Here is a 6,000-nt window from a genome sequence, read left to right as displayed (position 1 = left end):
AAGGTCTTCGAGTGGGGGAAGGCCAGATTTGGAGAAATGAGAAGGGATTTGGAGAGAGTTGTGTGGGCTGATCTTTTTGCTGGAAAGGATGTAGAGGAAATTTGGGGGGCATTTAGGGGTGAGATTTTGAGAGTACATGATCTTTATGTTCCAGTCAGGGCAAAAGGGAAGACTAAAGGTTCGAGGAAGCCCTGGTTTTCTGGTGAAATTAAGAAGTTGTTTCAGGACAAGAGGGAGGCCTATACTAAATATAAAAACACAAGGGATTGAGGAGATGTATGGTTGTAACTTAGATTGCAGGAAGAACCTTAAGAGGGAAATTATAAAGGCAAAAAGAAGGTATGAGGTGTCCATAGCTAATAAGGTGAAGGTGAATCCTAAGGGTTTTTACAGATATATGGACAGTGAAAGGAGGGTTAAGCATAGAATAGATCCACTGGATGATAGGACTAGTGAACTATGTAAGGAACAATTTGAGATGGGAAAAATATTGAACAATTTTTTCTCGTCTATATTCACAAGGGAAAGGATCATTGGGCAAAGGGCTTAGTTATGGAGAGGATAGGAATTAGTAAAGTGAGGGTTTTGGAGCTTCTAGGGTCAATTAAGGTGGATGTCTCCTGGTCCTGATGGGATTTTTCCCAAGACTTTAAGGGAAGTCAGGGAACAAATAGCGGAAGCACTGACAGTGATTTTTAACGGAGGAGGGGGTAGTACCATGGGATTGGGGGATTGCGAATGTAGTTCCATTGTTTAAAATAGCTTTAGGTGTAGGCTAAGTAATTATCGGCCAGTAAGTTTGACTTCGGTGATGGGGAAGGTTATGGAGAGTATTCTTCAAGATAGTATATATGCTTATCTGGATAGGCAGGGATTGATTAGGGGCATCCAGCATGGGTTTGTAAAAGGAAAGTCATATTTGACGAACCTTGTTGAGTTTTTTGAAGAAGTGACAAAAAAGGTGAATGAAGATAGAGCTGTTGATGTGATCTATTTGGATTTTAGTAAGGCTTTTGATAAGGTTCAGCATGGAAGGTTAATAAGGAAGGTTCAGTCACTAGGAATTAGTAGAGAGATTGTGACATGGGTTCAGAGGTGGCTGGAAGATAGATAGCAGAGAGTCATGGTGGACAACTGACTTAGGTTGGAAGCCTGTGACAAGCAGGGTGCCTCAGGGATCAGTGCTGGGTCCCTTGTCATTTATCATTTATATTAATGATTTAGAGGAGGGTGTAGTTAATTGGGTAAGCAAATATGCGGATGATACAAAAATAGGGGGAGTGGTAGATAGTGAGGTAGATTTTCTTGGATTACTGAAGGATTTGGTTTGTTTGGAAGAGTGGGGTGAAAGATGGCAGATGGAATTCAATGTAGACAAGTGTGAGGTGTTGCATTTCAGTAAAAATAACCAGAATAGGGCATATGCAGTTAAGGGGAGGGCATTGAGGCACACAGAGGAGCAGAGGGACCTGGGGGTTGTGGAACAGAATTCACTGAAGGTGGATTCCCATGTAGACAGGATGGTTAAGAAGGCATATGGTATGCTGGCCTTCATAAATCATAGTATAGTGTATAAGAGCTGGGTAGTGATGCTGTAGCTGTTTAAGGCATTGGTGAGGCCTGGTTTGGAGTACTGTGCTCAGTTCTGGTCTCCAAATTATAGAAAGGATATAGATAAGGTGGAGTGGGAGCAAATAAGGTTTACAAGGATGTTGCCTAGTTTACAGCATCTGGATTACAGGGAGAGATTAAGGAGACTGGGACTTTATTCATTGGAATGTAGAGACTGAGAGGGGGACTTGATAGAGGTATTTAAAATTATAAAAGGAATAGATAAATTAGACATAAACAGACTCTTTCCCCTGAAGACAGGGAAGGTTGGAACAAGAAGACATGAGTTAAGGGTAAGGGGGGGCAAAACTTTAGGAGAAATATTAGAGGATGCTTTTTCACTCAGCAAGTCGTGGCAGAATGGAATGATCTTCCAAATGAAATAGTTGTGGCAGGGTCCCTTCTGTCATTTAAGAGAAGGTTGGATGTGTACATGGAGGTGAGGGGGTTGGAGGGTTATGGGCAGAGAGCGGGAGGGTTGAGGTAGTGGAGTTGTTTTAGTGAACCGGCGCAGATTTGAAGGCCGACATGGCCTGTTTCCGTGCCATATATAGTTATATGATTGGCTCTACAGTTAATATTATTGCATGCAATACACAAAAGTGCTGGAGAAATTAATGGGCTGGGCAGCATCTGTGAAAGCAATAGACAGTTGAGGTTTTGGCCCCCAGTCATCATGTGCCTATTACCTTCTATGGATGCTGCCTGACCCACAGAGTTCCTCCAGCATTTTGGATGTTGCTATGGAGACACAAGAATGCAGCTCTGGTTCCCTTTAAACGTCATCCATCAAATTTAAAGTTTAAATTTATTGTCAGAATACATATATATATGTATATATAGATGTTGTACATCACATAGTGTACAACATTGAGATCCTTTTTCCTGATGGCCAGGCACAATTTCTTCACAATGACATTAATGTGATGGGTCCAGGTCAGGTCCTTCAAGATAGTGACCCCTAGGAATTTAAGATTGCTCACCCTCTCTGATCCCCCAATGATCACTGGATCATACACCTCTGGTTTTCCTTTTTTTTAAAGTCTACAATTTGGTCTTGATGCTGTGAGAGAGCAGAATAGCAATGGCTCTCCACCTTGTCTCTGATTGGTCAAGCCAAGAGTGCTTTCTAGGAGACCACAGCAGGAGCATAACTGACCCTCTATCAGCAAGCTAGGAAGAATGATAACTCTGCCCTGGTGGTTAGCAGTGAAGACCAGAACAAGAGAAACAAAAAAGGTGCAAATGCTGGAATCTTGAGTAGACAGAATTGCTGGTGGAACTCAGCAGGTCAGACAGTATCCATGGGTGGAAATGGTCAGTTAATGTTTTGAGTTGAAACCCTTTGTCAAGACCAGACCTAGCCTACACCAACAAAGGTAGTGAAGACAACCTACGTGACGCAGGAGACCAAGCTACGTGAAGAGCAGAGAAGCCTTGATTCTAGGAACCCAGCGAAGATGGCTATGACCAGCCCCAAGTTATTACTAATAGAGATTGGGACTCAGACAGACTGGATGGTGTGTGCACATGTGTGTAAATAAAGCTGAATTTGCACTGTGACTCCACTTCTGTCCTTTTGACTCACATGATAAAGTAAAATGTTATTAGATGTCTTCTTTGGAGTGCACAGTAAGAGACAGAGCAACACTATCCATGTTGAATAATGCAATTACTTCCAGACTATATTCTGTCTAATCTGAGCAGAACACACCAGGCAAGGACGGACTCTAACCCTCTGAGTGTACTGTACATACCAAAATCAAATCCAAGAATTGATCTATCAAATACAATCTGTTTTAACCCCACCTTGCCTTCCTTCTGAAGATGAGGTGGCTGTGGTTGCTTTTATTCCTTTGATTCCCTGATACTCCTGCCCATTTACAATGTTATGGATGAAGCACTTTTAGGATTTCAATGGAACATTTGTCAAGTTAGAAGGTAACACAAAAGACCAGTTACAGTTCAGTCATCCCTGCAAGGCCTGCTGTCAGTGCCTGCATTTGTCAACTGGCACAGATGGTTTCTTTAACCTGCAATACACATTTGTTAGGGTTTACTTGCATTTAATAAAATCTTAGCATTTTAGATGGGTTCAACAATCTGTGGAGAGAGGAATGAGGTTCATATTTCATGTTGAAGATGCTTTACAAAGATTCTTCCGGTGAACTTTTGTTTCTCTCTGCTTGATTTGCTGGGTGTTTCTAGCATTGTCTGCTTTTACTTCAGATTCCTACCTAAATATCAGTTTAAGTCTCATAGTTCTTCTTCTCTGCAGGCACAACTAAGAACTACCTTGCATGAAATAAAGGACATTAGCTTGACCGGGATTGAATCAACATGGTTTTGAGTTTCCAAAATTGGTATATGGTCTCTCCACTGGCAGATTTTTGCATCAGGTTGTAAGGATGCTGAATGCCCTGGGAATAGCCAGAAGTACAGTAAACGCAATGAATAGTTGTCCTTGTTGAGGACATCACTTCTGAAAAATTACTTTTTGCTACGGAAGTCTTGGGCTCCATGCAACAGATTGACTTCAGTTTTTAATATGAGGAGCATGGACCAGAAGACCTTTTTTATGCAGGAGTCACAAGTTATGACATTGCATAGATTTGAACAATTTTGGTTTATGAAACATAGACCTACAGTTCTTTGACCATTTGGTAGGATTATTAGGATCTAGAGATGTTGTCCTTGCAAAATATGATTTTTAAAAAAAGTTTCAGTATTGTAAGAACATTATGAATTCAATAACCCTGCTTGGTTAATGTGAATCGTAATGTGTCACTCTAATCCAGAGGAGGAAAAAAAATCTTTATCCTATTTAAAAGTCATTATCTTCAGTGAGAAGGAAATGAAAAACACTTTGACTCAATTTTTCCTACTGTACAACAAATGAACAGATTACTCAGGAAAATAGAAAATCTTGCAAATGAGTTGCTAACAGCCTGAAGGGAAATCAAAACTATGCGGTATTCTGAAATGTATAAACATTTGTCCGCTTCATTTGTGCAAAACCTAGAAATGATCAGTGATAATAAACTTGGAGAAAAAGAAATGTGTGTGTTAATGATACAAATGGAGCTATTTTATATTTTATATATACATTTTGGAACACATGCCTAGAAAAGTGAATTATTAAGTTTCCAATTGGTCAGTTGGTGTTGAGGAGAAAGTAATTAATTAGCAGGATGAACTTTAATAACCTTGCAACATTGATCTTGTAGATGTTCTACTTAAGATATTGTGGTGGATTAACTCAAAGGAGCATGTCCTTTGTTCCATTACTACTTGAATTTCAATATTTCTAAGAAGTTGAATGTGTAAATCTGCTTTGATGTTTGGAGATTTCTGATATCATGTCCTTTCAAAGAGCAGTCAAGGAAAATGTCTTTTTGAAGTATTTCTTTTTTGTCCTTTTTAGTTTTGCTAATCCTCAAAAGAATGCTTTAGCCTTCAGGGAGTGGGAGAGATTGAATGGAATGAAAATGCGTCAATATCAGGTTTTGGTACACTGCAGACTTCATCCCATCATCTGGGCATAACTAGGAAGTGTAATTATTGAGAGTCTCTCCTGATCATTCTTTTTCCTGAAACGTTGACTATTCTTTTTCTCCCACTTGATCTCCTCCAGCAGATTTTGTTGCTCCCGGTCTCGAAGAAACCTGTCTACCAGTGGGCTCTGTGGTGCTGATTTCCAGGTTTCCCACTGCATTTATCTGTCACTTGCTCTGAATCACAGCCACACCAATGTCAATAGACAATAGGAGCTGGAGTAGGCCCTTCGGCCCGTCGAGCCAGCACCGCCATTTTACAGATCATGGCTGATCACTACCATCAGTACCCCTTTCCAGCCTTATCCCCATAACCCTTAACTCCTTTGCCCACTAGAGTCTTATCTAACTCTCTTTTGAACATAGTCAGCGAATCTGCCTCTACCACCCTCTGTGGCAGAGCATTCCACAGATTCACACTTCTCTGGGTAAAAAAATGTTTTCTCATCTCCGTCCTAAAGGGCCCACCCTGTATTCTTAAACTATGCCCTCTAGTCCTCGTCTCCCCCATCATTGGGAACAAGTAATCCGACTTCACCCTGTCTATCCCCCTGATAATTTTGTAGACCTCAATCATGTCCCCCCTCATCCTTCTAAACTCCATCGGATACAAGTCCAGTTTTTCTAGCCTTTCAGCATATGTCAACCCCGCCATCCCTGGAACTAACCTTGTAAATCTGCGCTGCACACCCTCTATAGCTAGTATGTCCTTCCTCAAAATTGGAGACCAGAACTGGACGCAATACTCCAGGTGGGGTCTCACCAGGGCCCTGTACAACTGCAGAAGGGCGTCTCTGTTCCTATACTCCAATCCCCTCTTTATGAAAGCCAACAT

The sequence above is a fragment of the Narcine bancroftii genome, chromosome 7 (genome assembly GCF_036971445.1).
Source record: "Narcine bancroftii isolate sNarBan1 chromosome 7, sNarBan1.hap1, whole genome shotgun sequence".
Taxonomy (NCBI): Eukaryota; Metazoa; Chordata; class Chondrichthyes; order Torpediniformes; family Narcinidae; genus Narcine; species Narcine bancroftii.
Note: the sequence above shows the minus strand (reverse complement) of the source record.